This window comes from Crocuta crocuta, unplaced genomic scaffold (genome assembly GCF_008692635.1).
Source record: "Crocuta crocuta isolate KB4526 unplaced genomic scaffold, BGI_CrCroc_1.0 scaffold85, whole genome shotgun sequence".
NCBI lineage: Eukaryota > Metazoa > Chordata > Mammalia > Carnivora > Hyaenidae > Crocuta > Crocuta crocuta.
The window spans coordinates 4164473-4187153 of record NW_027530620.1 but is presented as its reverse complement, the minus strand read 5'-3'; the positions used below and the strand labels follow the sequence as shown (position 1 = coordinate 4187153).

The 22681-nt window shown below is 45.0% G+C and overlaps 1 protein-coding gene across 3 annotated transcripts in view; it reads right to left on the bottom strand.

Annotated features, from left to right (window-relative positions):
* Positions 1 to 12909, bottom strand: part of USP1 (ubiquitin specific peptidase 1) — a 110314-nt gene extending 97405 nt beyond the window's left edge. For all 3 annotated transcript variants that reach the window (XM_077768095.1, XM_077768093.1, XM_077768096.1), the window contains exon 1: positions 12840 to 12909. The gene's annotated coding sequence lies outside the window, so the exon portion shown is untranslated. The remainder of the gene's footprint in view (positions 1 to 12839) is intronic.
* Between the last annotated feature and the right edge of the window lie 9772 nt (positions 12910 to 22681).

Below are 22681 nucleotides of genomic sequence, written 5' to 3'. Positions count from 1 at the left end.
AAGGAAAAATCAATCACAAAAGGGTGGTCTGGGATGGGGTGAGGGGATGAATGGCCATGGTTGGAAGACGGTAATTGAGGAATGCTGGAGTCTTGTAACCAGAACCTTCTGTGGTCTCCTGGCAACATGTGGACCGTACAGAGAAACGCAGAATTAGCAATGCAGTGGTTCTCTGGTGGCCTTCTGTGCCGAACTGATAGTGCTTATGTTTGCAAACTCTCAAAAACTTTATAATCGAGCTAGGTGAGACAGAGTTCACACCATCTGGTCAGGACTGGTCATTCAACTTCAGTTCAATCAAGATTTAACGAGTCCCTGTGTGCAGTCATTAGGCTATTAATACATAGTCTGGGTCTTGCCTCAGGACATAAGGTCAAATTTCATTTCCCTACTGCCTTAGATTTGACAAATGAAAGAGCAGAAGTAACATGTGTCGTGCTGGGTGAAAGTATTCTCCCTCCCTTTTCCTGCCTCGGTGCTTGCAGATGCACACAATAAGATGAAGCCTCCATCACCTGTGTGTATGAGCCATGCCTGCCACCTTGCACTGAGCCTGTAGCATGATGGAGGAAATACTTCTGTGTATTACGTCATGGAGATTCCGACATTGTTTCCTACTGCAGTAGGACTTCCCCCAACGTTAATAATGCTATGTGTCTCCCCCTGGACTGAGTGAGTGATTTATACAGACTAAACTTTAGAGCTAGGGAGTCTGAGTGTTAATCTGGGTTAGCGGCTTTCCTACTGTTTGATCTTGGACTAATAAATAAACTTCTCTGTGCCTATTTCTCAAAAACTTATTTTATTTTATTTAAAAAGTTTAAAACATTTTTATTTATTTTTGAGAGAGCATAAGCGGGTAAGGGGCAGAGAGTGAGAGGGAGGCACAGAATCGGAAGTGGGGTCCAGGCTCTGAGCTGTCAGCACAGAGCCTGATGTGGGGATTGAACTCATGAGCCGTAAGATCATGACCTGAGCCGAAGTTGGATGCTTAGCCAACTGAGCCACCCAGGAGCCCCTTTTTTATTTTAGAGAGAAAGGGTGAGAGCACAATCAGGGCAGGGGGTAAGGGAGAGAGAGAGAGACAGAGAGAGAGAGAAAGAGAAAGAGAGAGGATCATAAGCAGGCTCCAAGCTCAGCACAGAGCCCAATGCTCTATCCCATGACCCTGGGATCATGACCTGAACTGAAATGAAGACTCAGATGCTCAAGTGACTGAGCCACCCAGGCACCTCCCTATTTCTCACAGTTAGAAGATAAGGAAAATAATGGAAACCATCTAATAGGGTTTTTATGAGGATTGAACTAGGTGACCAATATACCCCAGCACATAGTAAGTTTTCAAAAATGTTGGACAGTGATATTTAATTTTCAGAAGGACACTATGTGAGATTTGTTGTTTTTCAAGCCATTGCGATTTTGGTACTGTTACTGCAGCATAACCAGACCCCAAGCACACAAAGAATAAGACAAAGTTTTGAGATTAGAATCCAGCACTGACCCATCAGTCCACCTTTCGGGCAAACTTCTGTGTCCCTGGAAGCCATTCAGCTCAGTTTGTAGCTACTTCTCATCTGTCCTCAGCTGCTCTCTAGAGGGTTCATTCACTTGCTCAGCTTTCCCAGTGACCAAATCCATGCAAAGATTCCCCTGGGGCAGACATTCAGAGCTACAGCCACCAATCCTGGTTCCTCAGTCAGAGACTGTCCTGCTCTCCTGCCTAAAAAGCCATCTAAAAATCACACCCTTAGATATGGTATCCATTTGATGCCCTTTTGTGCCACACTCACCTCTTTGTCTGCCAAAGCCAAAATATCTATTTAAACATCTTTTTAAGGGGTGGGAGTAGGGGCAGAGGGAGAGGAAGAGAGAGAGTCTTAAGCAGGCTCCACCCCTCAGCATGGCTCAATCTCATGATTGTGAAAGCATGACTTGAGCCAAAACAAAGTCCGTTACTCAGCCAACTGAGCCACCCAGGCACCCCAAACATTTTTTAAAAGAAATAAGTGGTGCACAAAGTAAAAACATTCCAAAGACGCAAAAAGATATAGAGAGATGTCTCTTCCACCCTGCTCCCCAGAGGCAACCAAGGTGGGTTTTAAAATCAATTCCTTGTTTCTTTCTCCGGCTGTACCATCATGGGGAATGCACTTCTGGGGCGAATATCCTTCCTGCCTGGTGGCTGCACCCACTGCTCTCTCTCACCACCAACATCCTCCTCCTGCCCTTCTAATCTTGCACATCCTGCTATATCTATTCAAGCCACCTTCTCTAGGAAGAAGTTTTTAGCAATTCCAGCTGTCACTCATCTCTCTTCTTCCTGAAAACAGTCCCATATCTGGCCATTTTGTCATATCCAATTGATCAGGTGCTAGTTTCTAATGGCTTGGTGGAGGCCACCCTCACTTCCTCACCCAGCCTGAAGACTGATTATCCATCTTCTTGGGGTCCACTACCACCCACACCCCAATGACTCCCAAATCCACTCTCATGAGTTGCAGACATATTCCCAATTGAAACTGGCTTCTTCCCTGTTGTCCTGAACTGAATTCTTGCTTCTTGCCCTTAACTTACCCTACTTCTCATATCTCCTCTCTCAATGAATGGCATCAATATCTATTTAGTCATCTGAACTTGAAATTCCTCGCCACCCCCACAGCCACTATTCCCCTACACCCTGACATTACTGCAAGGTGACCACTTGCCATTCTCTGGGCAGAAGCTACACTTCCATGTCTTTGTTCCTTCTATTTCCTTGACTTTCCTCACTCCTGCTCTGCTCTGCCCACCTCTAGCCAGACTCCATAGTCCAGCATAAACGTCATCTTCTTTGTGAGACCTTCCCCTCCACCTCTACCTCTAACCTCTGCTCCTGGACAGAATCAACTACTCTTTCCTCTGTGCCCCCATATTTGTGTTCTCGCTGCATATGCACCAAAACAATGATTGTACCCCGCTGAGTGGGAGCAGACATCACTCATTCGTTTAGTGTTCCCAGTGCCAAAACTGGCACCTGGTCGCTGAGGTGGCATATATTCAATCTATGTCTATTAGATACATAAATGAATGAATGAGTGAGTGAACGCACAAATTAGATGTTGTATAATTTTTAAATCTGTAGACAAAGGGATTGTAACGTATAATCTGTAAGGAATCTTGAAGCTGAAAAATTCTGTTATTTGGAGCTCCTCAGTGCCTCTAACAGTCAGCCCCTTTCCTTCTCACTTCCCTTGGGTAATAAGGAATCTTGTCTGATTTCAGGAAGCTCACATCTTGGTATCACAGTCCCAGATTTCAAGATACTCTACAAAGCAATAATAATCAAAACAGTGTGGTACTAGCACAAAAAACAGACACACAGATCAACAGAACAGAATAAAGAGCCCAGAAATCCAAGCTTATATGGTCAATTAATCCACGAGAAAGGAGGCAAGAATATACAATACAGAAAAGACAGTCTCTTCAACAAACGGTGCTGGAAAAACTGGAAAACTTCAGGCGAAAGAATGAAGCTGGACCAGTTTATTACACTGGACACAAAAATAATCTATCAAAATAGATTAAAGACCTAAACATGAGATCTGCATTAGGCTCTGCGCTGACCGCTCCGAACCTGGAAGCTGCTTCGGATCTGTGTCTCTCTCTCTTTCTGCCAGTCCCCTGCTCATGCTCTGTCTGTGTCTCTTAAAAATAAATAAATATTAAAAAAATTAAAGAACAAAACGACAAGAGATAAAAAGTGTTGGTGAGGATATGGAAAAAAGGAACCTCGTACCCTATTGTTGGGAATGTATATTGGTGCAGCCACTATGGAAACAATATGGAGATTCCTAAAAAACATAAAAATAGAATTACCACATGACCTAGTAACTTCACTACTGGGTAACAATGAAAATGAAACATCAATTCAAAAAGATATGTGTAGGGGCGCCTGGGTGGCTCAGTCAGTTAAGCAACCGACTTCAGCTCAGGACATGATCTCATGGTTGATGGGCTCGAGCCCCACATGGGCTCTGTGCTGACAGCTCAGAGCCTGGAGCCTGTTTCAGTTCTGTGTCTCCCCCTCTCTGCCCCTCCCCCACTCACACTCTGTTTCTCTCTGTCTCAAAAATAAACATTTAAAAAAAAAAAGATATGTGTAACTCTATGCTTGTTGTAGCATTATTTACAATAGCCAAAATAAGGAAGCAACCTAAGTGTCTGTTGATAGATGAAGGGATAAAGAATATGTGGTGTGTATATATATATATATATATACACACACACACACACAATTGAATATTACTCAGACATAAAAAAGAGTGAGGTCTTGTCATTTACAACAACATGGATGGACCTAGAGGGTATTGTGCTAAGTGAAATAAGTCAGACAAAGACAAAAGCCATACGACTTCACTTATATGTGGAATCTAAAAAAACAAAACAGCACATAATAAGCAAACAACAAAAAGCACAAGCAGACTCATAAGTACAGAGAACAAAATGATGGTTGCCCGAGGAGAAGGGGTTGGAGGACAGGCAAAATGGATGAAAGGGGAGAGGGAGATACAGACTTCCAGTTATAGAATGAATAAGTTGCAGAATGAGGGGCACAGCATAGGGGCTATAGTCAATGGTGTTGTAATAGCGTTGTATGGTGACAGGTGGTAGCTGCACCAGTGGTGAGCATAACTTAATGCATAGAATTGTCAAATCACAATGCTGTATACCTGACACTAATATAACATTGTGTGTCAACTGTACTTCAATAAAAATAATACAAAGTTAAAAAAATTTTTTAAAGAAACTCACAGCTTAGTGGTGGGGGGAGGGACAGATATTAGACACCCACTTCCCCTCTCAAAGGGGAATCTTTCTTTCTCTCTTTCTTTCTATATACTTTTTATATATTATATATTTATTTAATTTATTATTATTTGTAATATTTATTTTTGAAAGAGACAGAGAGAGACAGAGAGTATGAGCTGGGGAGGTACAGAGAGAGAGAGACACAGAAGCAGGCTCCAGGCTCTGAGCTATCAGCACAGAGCCCAACACAGGGCTCAAACCCATGAACTGTGAAATCATGACCTGAGCCAAAGTCAGATGCTTAATCGACTGAGCCACCCAAGTGTCCCCAGAGGACAGCTTTCTTTAACTTACAGGCCAACAAGACTGGTCCTGCTGACTCTCTCTGGTTTGTCCACTATGGCTAGTATCATGCATATTTCCCAGGTTCTCCCACTTCCTCTGTGGGCCTCCCTCTGTATTGCTGGTCACTATTTGAAATTCTAAGTCATGGTCACCTGATAGAATGAGGCCTTCCCCACTGGTACCAGGAAGATGACTGAGAGGCATAGCTTCCCTTCCTTGACTACCAGGTCTCTTAGGTCTTGCTGAGGCTACCCTTCCACACTGTAGGTAGGGATACATGACTTCCACCACAGGAAGCTTAGAACATCTTAGACTTGGGGGCCCTTAGACTTGGACCCTTCACAGAGTGGATCTCCTGGTAAGCATCTGAGTTATTTACTTCTAGGTAAGGCCACAGGGCTCCAACCGACAGCCATCAAGACTCAAGAATCATCTAAGGAATGAGGGGGTTCCAGGTCCCATAGTCAAAGGCAAGTAAGGATCCTCCAGGTTAGCTTTCCTTTTCCACATTCTACCAGGATGAGATTTAGTCCTCCTCAGCCATTTCATTAGTGGTCTGGCTAAATTAAGCAAATACATGTTTCTCAATGACAGACAGTATTTTTTGGATGCATAATAGTCATTGCAAAAATTTATTATGGGAGAGAGTTCTGCAACTGCCAGAATGCCTTGCCCATCTCTGGAGTCAGTGAGCCCCATTACGGTTCAGAATAGAGCAGGACTCAGCTCCTTCTCTGCATGTGGGACAATCTGTTTAATAAAGAAAGGAACAATGATTCCTCCTAGGGACTGCTCCCAGCGTTACTCCAGGAAAAACATGCCTAGGTTTGTTCATTGTTGCAAGTGAAGCAACATGTGCAGTAAGAACCTGTAGTCGGCGCTCAATTATTGACTGTTCTCAATCTCAGTAAATGATATCACCAGGTACCCAGGTGCTTAGGTCAAAAATCTTGACCCCTTCCTACCCCCCTGCCACACTCCATATCCAATTTGTAAATAAATCTTTGCTCTATCTTCAGAACACATTCCAAATTTAACCACTTTAATCTACTGCCACCATTACCCTGTGATATTTTTCTTTGTTTACCATCTACCCTTATATTGTAAATCTAGAGGTGATCCTCATCATTTGTGGATTCTGTCTTTGTGAGTCCATCTACTTGTTAAAATTCACTTATGATCCTAAAATCAATTCATGGTGCTTTCATGGTCATTCATAGACGATGAAAAATTTGACTCCCCTGATGAACTCATTCCCAGTTGAGGTCAAACAAGGCAACTCTCTGCCTTCTTGTTTCAGCTCTGATACTATAAGCAAGTGTCTCTTTTACAGTCTATTTAGTGCCATGTTTTCACATGTTTGTGCCTTTTCTTGGTGATTTTACTGTTCAAAATGGCACCTAAGCATGGTGCTGAAGTGCTGTCTAGTGTTCTTAGTGTAAGAAGGCATGCCTTATGGAGGAAATATGTGTGTTAGATAAGCTTCATGCAGGCCTATAGTTAGCTTCAGTGCTATTGGCCACGAGTGCAATGTTAGCAAATTAACAATATATATTAAATAAGCTATCTTTAAACAGAAACACACATAAAACATAAAACAAGGTTATATATTGATCATTTGATGTATTTCCCCTGAGAGCAGTGGTTCAATATTTGCTAATTCAGTGTTCACAGTGACTTTATACAGTGTAACTGCTACAAGTAAGAATAATCAACTATATTAATTTATTTGTTATCTGACTCATGGCAAGAATGAAAACTCAGTGAGGGCAGAAACTTTGCGTATGCTGGAACGACACCTGGAACATAAAAAGTTTTTAATAACTACTTATTGAATCAATGAATGAGTTAGGAGACATTCTGTCTGGACCTCAGGTGATGAAAACAATCGCTGAAATTAAACAGTTCCTGAACATAAGCAACAAATTATAATAGGATTAGCAGTATCTAGAATGATCACAATGAAACCACAGATATTTTCAAATCATACTAGAGTTGTAGAAAACTTGAAATATGGTTTTATACACATTAGTACTTTGAATTATAGCAGGTATTTTGCTCACTACCAGAGATCATTATTTGAATGTGTTAAAAAGGAACATTTCCGTACCACACATTTTAATAATTGTATTGATCGTAATTGATTTCCTTTGAAATCTTGTGGTTTTATTTTCTGCATTTAAGACATTAAACATTAAAACATTCTCAGAAGAGATCCAGAAGGCCTCCTCAGCCTGTCAGTGAAATCCATGGTTTGATAACCTAGGTCAAGGGCACATTTAGGTGACACATCAAGGATCATGAAACTACTTAGAACTGAGATCCACACCCAAATCTGCCTGCAAGCATCACCACAGAAGGACCTCCCTCTACAAAGACACTCCTCTGTGCGTCCCCTCAGACATCTGGAAAAGCACTGGCAGAAAGTTTCCAATGGATTCCATAAAGTGTATCCATGTGCAGAGCATCTCACAGGGGGTTGGAGGGCATCATTCTTCCAAGGGTGGCCCCAAAACTGTTTCTGATCAAAGATGAGAAAAGCAAGAAATTGAGAGTAAGGGTTTAGAAATCTTTTTAGAAATTTGAAACTAACAATAAAATAACTAAGGCTTGTATTTTCTGTCTTTGTGTTTTTAAAAAACTTTCATTTTATTTTACAAAATCATCAGTCTGCAATGGATTGGAAATTTACAAAGACTAAACAAACAAAGAGACAGACAGACAGACAGACAAATACTGGTCTTTTATCCACACAAGAGGTTGAGAGCCACTATTGTGGGGGAATACAGAGGGCAGCAATGGGGAAAGAGACACAGATACAAATGGGCAAATGCTTTGTAAAACAAAATGATGGACACAGAAGCACATCAGGCTAGCAGAGCTGGGGAAGGCAGAGGGAGGAGGAGGCATTTTTTAAACGTTTTTTTTTTAAGTTTATTATTTATTTATTTCTGAGAGAGAGAGAGAGAGGGAGAGAGCAAGTGGGAGAGGGGCAGAGAGAGAGAGGGAGAGAGAGTCCCAAGCAGGCTCCACACTGCCAGTGCAGAGCCCATTGCGAGTCTCAAACTCACGAATCATGAGATCATGACCTGAGCTAAAGTCTCTTAACAGACTAAGCCACCCAGGTGCCGTGAGGAGGAAGCATTTGGGCTGTGTTTTGACCAATGTCTCTAGGTGGAGATGATGCCTTTCTGGGCATTCCAGGCAATGGGCTCAGTAGGAACTAAGGTGAGGAGTGTAGAACACCAGGTGCATCAGAGAAGGTGATCATTAGGCAAGATGGGGCAAATGGCTGTGTGTATCTGCACTGAGTGGGGACACAATAGTCATGGCTTTTGAAACATGGTGGGGATTTGGGGCTTTTCAGTAGCCCAGAAAGAGCCATGGACCTATTCTGAGCAGGACAGGAAATAATCATACCTATGCTTTAAATGAGAGTATTTGTTGAGCCAAACTAAATTTAAAAAATTCCCAGACACTGACTCTTCAGCGAAGAGAATTTGCTTCTTTCATCAGAATGTACAGCTACCACAGAGATTGATTTCCATGCCTGGATGAACACACGCAAAGATGTGCACGAATGAGGATTGCTCTGGAAAACCAATTTGCCTCTTTTCTCCTGTCCCCTCCTCTCATCTCTCTGTCTTATTATTTCCTCTCTTTTCTCTCTCATGTGTCTCACTTAGCACTCTCCAGTTGTACTTCCTGGGATGATGGAAAAAGCCTATTCTGCACTTGGAGCTACTAGCCACATGTGGTCACTGAACCCTTGAAATAGGGCTTCTGTGGCTAAGGAACTCAATTGTAAATTTTATTTCATTTTAATTCATTTAAATTTAAATAGCCACATCTGGGTATTGGCTATCATATTGGATAGTTCAGAGACTTACTACAATAAAGACAGCGAAGGAAAATCTAGATGCCATGAAATCTTTAAAAAAAAATTTTTAATGTTTTTATTCTTCTTCCTTTCTTTCTTTCTTTCTTTCTTCCTTTCTTTCTTTCTTTCTTTCTTTCTTTTATTTATTTTTTTTAGAGACCAAGAGAGAGACAGGATGTGAGCAGGGGAGCGAGGCAGACACAGAATCTGAAGCAGGCTCCAGGCTTTGAGCTGTCAGCACAGAGCCTGATGCAGGGCTTGAACTCATGAACTGTGAAATCATGATTTGAGTTGAAGTCAGATGCTCAACTGACTGAGCCACCCAGGTGCCCCTGCCACGAAGTCTTCAGACAGGGTGTCACAACATATTTGGCTAACAAGAGTAGTCACAGTAGAATGAAGATGGAAATGAATCTTTCTGCTTTTAACCCAGATATGTATGTTTTAGCCTATCTGTGTCCAATGAGTCTCTTGGAAAGACGTCTGGGAGCCAGGAGCTTCGGGTCCTGATTTTGATGTGTTACTTTAGACAGGTCATTCCTAGGGGCAGGGCAAGAGCTCATGTCCACTGAGCATTAACAAAACACCAGGCATGGTGTGTTAAGCATGTTTACAGGTTACTACATCTGAATGTTGCCCAAACCCATGAAATGGCATTTTTATTCCTAAGTTACAGATGAGGAAAAAGATCAGAGAGGCAAGCAATTTGTCCAAACCACCCAGGTTGCGAGGCATAGAGCAGGTATTTAGATATTTAGAGCCAATTCTAAGGCCAAAACTCTTCCCACTGCACCTCTGGGCTTCCCCGAACTTTCCAGAGAATCTATTCCTTTTCTTCTTGCCTCCAGTGAGACAGGACAGGCGGTCCTCTTGCCGTCTACCCTCCAGGATGATGAAGAGGACCTGACGAAGGTTAAGAAGGTCTAGAAATGTTGACATTTGCTGAGCATGCACAACGGAGGGAGGTGATAGTTCCTGAGCATACAAACAGGGCACAGTGTTCTGAAATGGTTCTGCACTCTAACTGATATTGAAAATACTTTAAATTTTCTATTTAAGAAATGCCTGAGGCCGAGCCTGTTTCAATCATGTAAAAACCAATATCAGTTTGGAAAGGTTATCACAGCCTTGACAATTCCAGTCAACATTAAAAATGCAAATGTTTAGTATTTAAATATAGCCTTTGGCCACCAGCATTCAGGACATCAGGTAAACCACAGCGAGCAGCCATCTCCTACTGAGGGCTTGGCTGGCCCACTAGAAAGGAAGCAAAGGATGTGCCTAAAAGTCTGCTTTATATGAGGCTGATGGAAGTCTGGGTCCTCAGAGATTGCCCAGGTGCTGTTGCTGAATCAGATATCCATGGGGGTGGGGGGGAGTGGGAGCAGAGATCCTGTTGATTTTCTTTCTCTTTGTCTTCCCAGTACCCATCCCAGTGCCGGCTTCATAGGGAGATCTCAAGGGACATTACTTGAATAGGTAAATTAATTCATCCCTCATCTTTTATGGGTTAACCTATCATATCGCAGGCACTGTACTAGGCCTGTAAGTTTACACAGAAACAAACCATTTGGGGAAATCAATCTCAAGTAATTTACCATCTAAGAAGTGAGGTAAGATGTGAGGTAACAACATAAAATAGTATCACGTTAACCTTACCATAAGTATTAATTCTGGAGGTCTCTCAACAAGGTGTTTGAAAATGTGCCAGATGAAGAGTGCCCGTGTGGGCAGACATGGAGATTCTGGGTGTTCTGGGACATAGAGTAACTGGGCAGGGAGACCAGCAGTGGGAGATTCGTAGAAGAGGTGCCAAGAACCACTCCTGAGGTGGATTCATGTCCTTCGTGGTCTCCTCCACTCAGACTGTAGGCTCTCTGAGAGCTGGCCTGTGTCTTATTCAGCTCTGCACTCCAGTACCTCACATGGGGTCTGACACATAGTAGGAAGCAACATATGCTGAATAAATGAATGAACAAATGAGTGAATGTTAGGAATCCAAAAGGGATCATAGGAAGCATTTATTGAGAGTTTAGTAGGCACCAAACATTTAACAGATATCTCCTTAGTTAATTATAAGAATCAGGGTACAGCCAGGAGACAGAAACCACACCAGCTACTTGAACAGAGAGAACTGAATGTAAAGGATTGTAAACTGGGTATAAAGTTGTTAACTGGGCAACTGAAAGGGTAAAATAAAAACTATGAAGTATAACAGAGATGGCAACTGCAGAAAGCAGCTATCACCCTAGGCATAAGGGACCACAGGGCAGGGGAAGTTACAACTGTTAAAAGTTAGAGGCTTAGTAGAGAGACACTGGGAGCTGAAACTCAGGCAAGGGAGCAGGGGGCCCTGCCGGACTGGTGCTGGTGTCTCTGACTGAATGTGATGAAGCTAATTCTTTGTTGAAAACTACAAACTGGCTTCGGCCACTGCAGTGAGAAGGCCTTGCTGTTGCCAGGGAAAAGGAGAATTGCTGGGGTGATGCTCACAGCCACCCCTCTAAGCTCCAAGACCCAATTTAGATGTCATCTCCCCTGAGAAGCCTTCTTGATCTCTTCCTGCAGATAAGAAGCCCACAGGAAGCTGACAGGAAGGATGGATGTCTTATCTTCCTCCTCCAGCTGTGCAGCCCCCTCCAGTACCCCCACTGGTAAAACTTAAGAGGGAACTAGCCGGACCAGCAGAAATGTGATTTGCAGAGACCCAGCCCCATCATCACAAAGCAGAGGACAGAAGGGCTTTGGAGCTGAGACGCCACTGTGTCAGCTCTAACTATCCAGGAATCTTCCCATCAGTGCTGTGATGCAGATACTGCTACTACCCCATTATACAGATGAGGAAATCGAAGGTCTAGACAAGTCAAGGTGACTTGCCTAATAAGTTGATGTGGCAGCTCTCTGATTTGAAGCCAGGTCTGTCGGTTCTTGATGACAATACTCTACCAAGTCTCCTTCACATTTTTATGTTAAGGTATCAGAGGACAGAACGGATTTGAAGCTCCAGTGCTGCTGGGTTGGCAGCTGGGGGTGAGATGGAGTGGGGGGGGGGTTCAGGTGTCACCTATAAGAGCAGGGAAGCAGGCATGGGGAAGTCCTGACAAATATCTCCTAGTGTGCCACTTGAATCTCTCACCTTACTATCTTTTAAGATAGTTGAGATCTTTATTACTTGATCAAAAATTAGCCACCTACCAAACTCCTCCCCATCCATGCCACCTCCCCTGAGACTTCCCAGTCTCTACAGAGCCAGCCATGCCCCCATACAGTGTCCCCAGGGGACTTGGTGCAGAGACCTGGGTGGAGTTTATTTGTATATATGCCAGACTAGATTGGGGGCTGCCTGAGGGCAGGCCTGGGTCTGTCTAGGCTCTTCCTGGCACATGGTAAGTATGCAATGTCTAGTGATAAATATAAAGCTTGTTTCTTCCAGAAGCGTACTTCTTGTGGGAGCACAAACAACTTGAGGATCATGTTTTTTGACTCATTCTCTGCTTTCCAGGAGTTCTTGGTCTAGTGCTGAAGACATATTGGGGAAAAAACACCCCAAAACAAACCCCTCCTGGTTGAGCCCTTCACCTCTTGCCTTTTCCAAACCATTTTTCTCCCTTCACTCAAGATGGAAATGTAATCATTGGAAGCCCCTGCTAAAACCTTCCAAAGGCTCCCTGCTCTTAGGATAAAGACTAACTCCTCAACTTTTCCCCCCATGTCCTCTGCCATCTATGCCCTCCCCCTCTTCAGTCTTGCATCTCATGGCTCTCCATTTCCCTCTTGCCTCCTCCTCCACCCACCAGCTACGGAACCTCTGCAGTTTCCAACTCACCAAGCTCTTTGCATCTTGGTCATTCCAGGTGGGGTTTCCTCTACCCAGAACCCTCTCTTCTTGCTCCCTTTGCCCGAGTCACTCTGGCTTATCTTTTAGATCTCAGCTGCTGAGTCACTTCCTCCAGGAGGCTATTGGCAGGGTAACTTGATGCTCCCAGAGCAAGGTGCTCCTGACCATGCCTTTTGTCCTCCAAATTACAATGGCCTGCATATGTTCCGAAGAGTGAGCTTCTTGGCACACAGCAGATGTTCTGTAGAGCAGACTTGAATAAATTAAAAACTACAAACAAAAAACTAAGAAAGACCTCTCCAAGGGAGTTTGTAAATCATAGGCTGCCTGAAATGTGATGAAATAACTCCCAGTGTCCAGGTGCTTGGTGAAAAGAGGACCTCTGGAGTGAGGGGAAGAGCTCTGGACCCGGAGGCAGATCAGGGCTGGAGCCCAGCGATCTGAGAGGAACCAGCTTGACATTATGCTATTTTCTTCATCTCTATGATAGACAGTGTAGGGGAGGCAAAAACGTGTCCTCTACCCTCCTAGGTGCTACAGCGTGGGCCCAGGAAATTAAACTGACAAAAGATAGATTGGTAAGAGAAAAAAACAAACAGAGTTTATGTGTGTGCGTAGCATGAATACATGTGGGAAAACTCAGTGATGAGTGACTCAAAAGGGTGACCAGAGTTTGGGGCATATATAGCATCTTAATGAAGGACAATACATTTGTAGAGCAGCAATAAGACAAAGAAAAAAAGGTTTAAGCTTGTAGGGGCTACAAATTATGAGTAGGTAAATATCTGGGGAAACCAATGGAAGATAAGTGTTATTTTAGCGGGTGTGTTAAGTAGACGGCACCTCCTGGTGCCACCTCAGAGCTGCTAAGAGTCTAGAGTTATCTCTGGCAATTAAGAGTTTAAGAGTTGTCCTCCTGGGTCCTCCTCTTCCTGGTACGGGAGAGGGAAATCCTTTTACAAATGGAAATTTGTGTTCTGCTCTTTTAGGCAAATTGGGGTTAAAGGCAGAGTGCCTTTTTGGGGTCTGCTGTTTCTCAATTGTCTTCAGCTCAAGATAATCCTTATGATAAAGTGGCACGCTTTAGGGTGGCATATTCTGATCCCTTGCAGTCTAAAAATGCCTGTCCTTCCTGTCACATAGGGTTGTGATGGGATGGCGCTTGGGGAACTCTGCAAGCTGTCAAGTGCCGTACAAATGTCAGGCATAACCATTTCCACACTGATCATCTCCAGGAGACAGTCTCGGCTGCGGCCTTGCCAGTTTTAGTCACAGCAGTCCAAACCCAGGCCTCAAGCTTTCTAGCTCCTTCTCCCCCAGGGCCAGGTGGGGACTTCTTACAAAAAAACACATCGAAGCCCCAGCTGAGGATTTTTATAGTTCAATGTTGCACAAGCGTCCTTCTTAGGAAATAGAGCCTGGAGGAAAGGTGAAGAAGCTAATCTAAACTTCCTGCTTGGCCCCTACCCCCCAAGGCTGGCTCCTTTAAGACCAAGTCTGCAGGCTGCTCCTGACCTTTGTTTGCAAGAGTCCTGGTCCCCTATGTCGTGTTTCTCCTTAGGACTCCCTACTGTTCTCTGTGGAAACACATCTAACAAAAAGGACCCTGGGACGCCTGGGTGGCTCAGTCGGTTGAGTGTCCACCTCTTGGTTTCAGCTCAGGTCATGATCCCAGGGTCGTGGGATTGAGCACTGTGTTGGGCTCTGTGCTGAGCATGGAACCTGCTTAAGATTCTCTCTCTCTCCCTCTCTCTCTCTCTCTCCCTCTCTTTCTCTCTCCCCCTCTGCTCCTTTTTCCCAGCTTGTGCTCTCATTCTCTCTAAAATAAAAAATAAATAAATAAAAGAAATAAAAAGGACCCAGGGCACTCCCATCATCCCAGGTCCTCAGAACAATAAATCAAAAGACAGAGCTCATTGAACATGATGCAGCCACAGGAATGGACATTTCAAAGAATTAAAATCCTCCTAAAAGCGACTCCTTAACAATGCAAAAGACATCCATAGAATAAACATTAATGCACCTACTATGTCAGGTAATAAACATATTTTGCATTACTTAAACCTTACGTCAACAACCCCATTTATGGATGAGTAAGTAAATTAGGGATTAGAAAGGTTTTAGTTAGGGGCGCCTGGGTGCCTCAGTTGGTTAAGTGTCTGACTCTTGATTTCGGCTCAGGTTGTGATCTTGTGGTTCATGGGATTGAGTTCTGTGTCAGGCTCTGAGCTGACAACACAGAGCCTGCTTGGGATTCTCTGTCTCCCTCTCTTGCTGGCCCCTCTGCCCCCCAATAAATGGTAGAGAGAAGTAGGGGGAGTGAGGACAGAAAGGGATGGGGGGGGAGGTGCCTGAGTGTCTCAGTTGGTTGAGCGTCCAGCTCTTGATTTCAGCTCAGGTTATGATACCAGCGTTATGGGATTGAACCTCACATGGGGCTCCCTGCTGAGCATGGAACTTGCTTGGGATTCTTTCTCTCTCTCTGTCCCTCTCCCCTGTTTGTACTCTCTCTAAAATAAAATTTTAAAGAAATTTAAAAAGAAAGGAAGGAAGGAAGGAAGGAAGGAAGGAGAGTGGAAGACCCAAAGCAGCCTGTGGGCAGACTTTCTTTTCCTCTCACCCTAAGGAAGGATGCAGAAGGAAAATATATTCCTTAGATTGTTTCACAATGAGAGGGTGTGTGTGTGTGTGTGTGTGCGTGTGTGTGTGCGCACGCTCACATGTACCCACATGCTTGTGTGGACGGGGATGTGGATGTGTGTGAAGAACTACATGTGTGTTTGTGTGTGGGGAGTGTAGTAGAAGGGTATGGATGCATGGGAGGGTATAAGGGTTGTGGGTATGGGGGTGTGCAGATGTGGGTAGATAGATGGAGGTAGGGAGGGGAGGGAGGGGGAATGAGTGTGGGGTTGTGGGTAGATAGATGGGGACGGGGGAGTGTGTGGGGAAAGATGTGTGCAGAATTGGGAGTGTGTATCCATATCGTCACACTGAGGCTCAGTAAATGCATAAATTCACATACGTCTAAGCACTGCTAATAAACTGTTCTTTGCTGGAGATTTATAAAGAAGCTTATTTTCCATTATTCACTCATTCATTTTCCTATCATCAACACTGACCTACAGTGAGAAAAACAACAAGTTAATATCCCCGAGGAACTTACAATCTTGAGAGAAGATAAGACATGGATGAATTTAATAACAATAATGAACACATTTGCTGCAAGCCAGACACTGTTCTGAGCACTTTCTGTGTGTATTATCTAATTAACTGCTCAGAACAACCTTAGCTGATAGGTCTGTCTGTGACTCTCATTTAACAAATGAAGGAAACTGAGGTTTGGAGTAAATGGCCCAAGGTCACTCAGCTTGTGGGTGAAGCGCTGATTCCGAAGCCTACAGCCTGGCTCCTGAAATTGCTCTTAAGTAGCCCATTAAGTGGACACCATCTATTCTCAGCTGACCTTCAAGGAGGGGCTAAGCTTGTGTCCCTTGTAAAGGACTGGCTGCCAGGGAGCAACTACCTAGCAAGATGCCAGGTGCTCTAGCACCTGTGAACACCTAACTTACTGCCCTAGAGCCACAGCTGTCTGGGCCCAATCTCTTCACCCATTCCTCTCCTTACATCTACCATTTCTACTCCCCATGTCACCCCAAGACTGGGCAGAGGAGGGTACAGGGAGGAGACCAGTATAAACCTAAGGGCTCATCCCTCTGCCTGCCTGCCAGCTTCCCCACCAGATATGGTATTCTTTTCTTTTCTTAAGTTTATTTATTTATTTTGAGAGAGAGAGAAAGAGAGCAAGTGGGAAGAGGCAGAGAGAGAGGGAGAAAAAAAATCTCAGGCAGGCTCGGGTCGGTCAGTGCAGAGCCGGATGTGGGGCTCGAACCACAAACCATGAGATCATGACCTGAGCCCAAACCAAGAGTCAGACGCTTAACAGACTGAGCCACACAGGTGCCCAGGTCCTGTGTTACTCTTTACCTCAAAGGCCTTCCTCCTTTGACCCTGGAAGGCAATGCCCATGACAGCACCTGCAATGGGGTCGCTGGGCCTTGGATGCATGGAGGGGTCTGACTTTAGTCCTCGGAGTCATGATAACATCGCTGCCCATGGAGCTCTCGCCAGGGAGCAGAACAGGCTCTGGTGCTTTAGGTACATTATCTCTTTAAGTTTAATTCCCATGGCAGCCCAACGAGGCAAAGAGTATTGGCCCCCTTTACAGATAAGAAAACCAAGGCTGAGAGAGGCCAAATGGTCAGATCAAGCAGTGATGCTGGGAGGACAGGCTTGTCTGCAGCTCAGAGCCCATGCTCTAGGCCACGCCACCACGCTGGGTGGGCTTTTCCTCTTCACACTGGGTTCAGAGCAGAGGGAAAAGCTGGTCCTGACTCTCCATTGCCAGGTAGCAGAGATGAAAGGGCGGTGCTGGACTGTAGGGACAGACGCTGGGGTAGGTCAAGTCTCCTAGCCCGAGAGTCCAGGGAGTTTCCTGGGAAATAACTCACCCCCAGGTAACCAACTGGGGCCAGTGCAGAGGAAGACCTGTCATCTCTCCTGAACTTTGCCCCAGCCTGTCAGCGCCCCCTTATGCTCTTGTGTGGGGTCCTAGGGAAAGTGACCTGTGACTACAAGCAAAAGAGCAGGCTCTGGAGCACCTGGGTGGCTCAGTCGGTTAAGTGTCTGNGGTGGGGGGTGGGGGGTGGACAGGAACAGAAGGAGACAGCAGAGGTAGCCTGGCAGCAGACTGGATGTGTGGCTAACACAGGAGGCACTATTTGGGGATCTCCCAGAGAGAGACGCTTTGGTGGGGGGCACAGTTTGAAGAACGGGATCATACAACAGTGAGAGCCCCAGTGGAGTGACAGCATGCTTATTGTAAGTTATCATTTCCAGCAGTTAAAACGCTGATTCATAAAGGCTCCAAAAGGCTGTGTTCCTGCCTCGGGGCCAATGGGGGTTTTAGAAGTATATTACAAATGTTGGCCATTGTCCTTCATAAAGGAACAATTCAAATAGCCCTGGCTGAAAGGGGGGAGGTACATTCCTCAGCAGGGTTGTGTCCCTCTCTGGGCTGTCCAGTGCAGCAGGGGAAGTCATCTGAGCCAACGCAGGCCTGCCGGTGACCTATGACCTAGCACAAAAAGGGAGCTGGGCCAATCAGATTCCCACCTCAGGAATTTGAACCAAGAAATGCTGAGACATGCAGGCAGTTAGCAGCTGGGCTGGAGGCCACAGGAATGCACTGGAAAGTTCTATCCAGTGGAGTCAGAGCTGCAGGGCCACGAGAGGAGGGCAGATCTGGGGCAAGCAGAGAACTGGCTTTGTAGAGGTGAGCGGAGAGAAGTGAGACTCTGGGAAAGATGGAGAAAAGCTGCAACAGAGAAGGAAGCCACACAGAAGCACCCGGCTTCTTCAGCCCTGCTCCAGGCTTGACTCCACCTCACCCTCTTTCTCCTGAGGGATGGGAGTGGCTCTTTGTTCCTGGAAGCCAGAGTGTCCGACAGGCTAGGAGGTACCTCCCTGCGGGATGGTAGTGGGCATTCTGGGTTACAGGAGACCCGATCTTCAGTCCACAGTGGCTTTGCAGGGTACATCTAGGACACTGAAGACCGTGTGAGCAAGGTGGAGAGTCCAGGCATGATGATCAGCTGTCTCCCAACCACGACTGAAGCAGTGCAAGAAGAATTTGACTTTGAACACCTTTGCACATCTAAATCATGTCTCTGGCAGGCAGGCAGTGTGCTGTGGGTGGTTACTTAACTGTGCTTGGGAGCTCCGTGGCCTCAAAGCCCAGCTTCTCTTTCCAATTGTGGGAATTAGGACCAAATGTACTCTTCCAAGTCTCAGTTTCCACATCTCGAGAATGGGGCTAGAACAGAAGTTCCTCCCTCAGGCTGTTGGGGCTGTTACGGGGGGTGCCTTGGCTTGGGTAAATCCTGCCTTAAGCTGCTGTGCATGCTGTGTAGAAACCCGTCCGTGCAGGGCAAGAGGTGGAATTAGAGGTTGAGGAATCTCCCTGTAGAATTTTCTACCTGCCATGACCAGTGTTGGGCTGTCTGCTGACAAGTGCATGCCCCTTCACTTTGTCACCCTTGGGGATTCTGCGGGGAAGGAGGCTTTCCAAGTCACCCTGGCCGCAGACAGGCCTTACTTAACCAGGCTTATTAATAGAAGCGTGTCCATTTCTGTCTTAAAATAGCCACAGAAAGTTATTTAAAATGGGCTTCCAGGTGGGTGGTCAGATAGCTTTTTATTGTCTTCCTCTTAGGAGAGTTCAAGAACTCTCATATTTTTCTGTTTCATTTATAGCAAAATAGTCATAACAGGAAGATCCATTGCTCTGTGGAACTTCCTGAGTCGAGGATGTCCAGGCTATCTGAGGAGGTCCCACAGTCAAGCGCCACTCCCACGCACCTCCCACACCTCTCTTTAGTGTCCTTGCTAGGCAGTCATCCACCAGGCATACAGACCTCCTGNATAAGGACCTAACTCAGGCTTTTGCCTCTGTTCCAATACTTTAAGCCATGGAGGGTCCCTCCCTGGAAGCAAAAAGCCCCTTTCCTAACCTCAAACCCACGCAACCCCAGCCACCACCATTTCTTTCCCTCCCTGCATTTCTTAGTCACTCTGCTCCCAAACCCTACTCAGCAATTACACCGTCCTGAACCCTCCATCCATTGTGAAAGCTCACGTCCCTTTTGTCTTAACAAGCGGTCACTTCCTCTGTGGCTTTTCAGGGGGAAAGTGGTTCACCCTTTCAGACCCATTCCCCATGCTTCTGAGGGAGAAATAGTAACTGGATTGTTCCAGCTTTGCCTTGTCACTCTGCACCACTGCTTGCCCACCCTCAGATCTTTCTCTGAGCCTCATGCCATCCAACCGCTCTCCCCCTGAGCCCTGAAAACTGCCCAAAGCTCATTCACTGAATCATTCATGGCCTGGCTCTCAATCTTCCTGTCCAGCTCCAGTTCTGCATCACGCTGAGATTTCGGTGCTTCGGCAGACAAGTGACTAGACTGCACCTTCTTGCATCTTCTTAACTCGAGGGACTTCACCTTTACTCTACTTCAGCCACCAATCCCAGACTCCACCCCGAATCCTGTCATGACCCAGGACTGGGTCATCTAGATTCCAACCACATCCTTTATGGGTGCAGTCTCCCTCTTTCCAAAAATCTCATAACCTCATACCGGTGACACCTGCACTTTGATCTCCAAGAGACCCCAGCCCCTCGGTCCCTCTATTTCCTTCCGTCTGTCAGTGCTCCTGGCTGGAAGTCCAGACCTATAGGTGATCATGGACTGCATTCACACCAGTTCCGTCATTTCCCTTGTGCTGCTCTCCTGCTCTGCCCTCCTCCCCCAGCAAATTCCAGTTATTTTTCTTCCAGTCTCAGTGGAGACTGTTCACATCCAGCTCTTTAACCTGTGCCTTGTCCCTCCCCTGCTGACTTCTCTGTTGTAATCTCACTTTTCTGCTTCAACTCCTCCACGCCTCTGATATTTTTCTGTTATTCTATAAACCTTCAGGTTACTCTCTCTGACAAGACCCCTCCTAAGACCCTTTGTATCACTCTCCAGTTTGACTGCCCCCCATCACAGTCTATTCATGTGTGACCCCCTTCCTTACTTCCTACACATTCCCCCACCTAATGCACTCTGGCCTCTATCCTGACCACTCCATGGAAACTGCTTTCCCTCAAGTCATTATTCTAGGTACTATTACTGTGTAATACATTAGGAATTACCCCAAACTTAGTGGCATAGGATAATCATTTTATTATGCTCATGCATCATAAAGGGTAAGTTTATTATCGTAAACATGGGGAGCAAACATGGCCCCACTGTGTAGTTTGGCATCCTTGCAGCATGGCAACTTTAGGGTAGTCTGATTTTTTACACAGTGTGCTTTTTGGCTTCCCCCAGGGTTTCAGTTACCAACTATGTGCCATCAGGTCCCAGATCTATCCCACCACTGTCCTCTCTCTAAGCATCAGACTGTAGACTCATCAGCCTGCTGGATGTGTCCAAAGATACATCGGTTTCAGCATGAACCAAGTTAAACTCACCCTCTTCCACTTTAAACCGGCTCCTCTCCTGGTATTCTTTCCCTCTTTTAGGGATACCTCGCTGACCAAACTTAGACCCTCCCTTCTTCCTCACTCCTTACATTTAATTATTTTCCAAGTCACGCTCCTTCTGTCTCTGAAACATTTCTACAAATTTTACTTATCACTTTACAAATGAAAAGCTTAAGGATCAGAGAGGTCGTTAATTCTCAAGACGTAAACAGCTCTCATATATTTATTCTTTCACGTGTCAATCAAACACTTACTGAGTACAATTAAGTTCTAGGAACTGAAGCAAAAAAGCTTATAAAACATGGGTTCCCGGTCCCTTTCATGGCAGAGATAGGCAAGTAAGCAGTAGATTACTATAAGGTCTAATAAACGCTGTGATTGTGGGGCACACTGGATACAACAGGAGCAGTGAGTCCATCCTGGGGTGGGAGGGGGGAGGATGGGGACTCTATTAGTTATCTATAGCCGTGTAACAATTTACTCCATATTTGGCTGCTTAAAATAACAAACATGTAATAGCTCACAGTTTCTATGGGTCAGAAATCTGGGTAAAGTGTAGTTAGCTTCTCTTGCTCAAGGTGTCACAAGGCTTAAGTCAAAATATGTGGCACTACAGTCACCTCGATGCTTGACTTAGTGGGAGGGTTCACCCTGAAGCTCACTCACTTGCTATTGGCAGGCCTCACGTTCTCACTGGCTATTGGCCAAAGACATCAGTTTCTTGCCCCTCCATTGAGCTACTCAGAACAAGGTATCTGACTTCTTTCAGAACAAGGGTTTTGAGAGACAGTGAGTTAAAATAAGGGAAGAAGAGAGGGAGCCCAAGATGCAAGGCAGTCTTTTTGCAACCTAATCTAATAAGTGATAGCATATCACTTTGCCACATTCTATTTGTGAGAAGTGAATCACGAGGTCCAGCCCATATTCAAGGGGAAAGGGTTGCACAGGACATGAATGCAAGGAAGAAGGGATCACTGGCGGCCATCTCAGAGACGGTTTGTCACAGTGGTCAGGTGATATCTGAACAAGATTCAGAAAGAGCTAGATGAAGAGCCATGTAAGACCATCCTAGGCAGAGAACACGATCTGTGAAATAACCTAAAAGTGAGAGACAGAGACAGAGAGACTGAGGTTGAGAGAACTGCATGCTCAGGAAGGTTAGAGTATAGGCTGCCACATGGAAGAACAGAATGCAAGTTGATGTTGCTGAGATCTGTCTCATGACTAATTCTGTTGTCCAGTGGGTCACCTGTGTCTCCTAACTTCATATCAAATTTCTTGCTTAATATGTTCTTGCCCACACTGTGATTTAACCGAGTTTTAAATAGTTAATCAACATTGACTATGTCACATATACAACAAAGCTTCATTATATAAAAAGATAAAGAAATTGAACTTACAATCTCTTTCCTTTTTATAAAACCTCAAAAATGCTCAGAATGCTTTTCCAGTGGAGCACATATCTAAATCATTACAAATGTGAAAGGCATGACTAGTATTTCCAGTTATCAGTGGGTGGAGATCACCTGACACTTTGGAATGTATTTATTTAATTTTTAAATAAAATTTTACATTGAACTATAATGTGGAAAAGCACACAAATAACGCACAATTCAATGAATTTTCACAAAGTAATGTAGTCATCTTAATATTACCCAGATTTAAAAACAGAACTTAGTCACCTCCCAAATCTCCCTGGTGCCACCTCCAAAGATATCCACTATCCTGATTTCTATCATCATAGAGT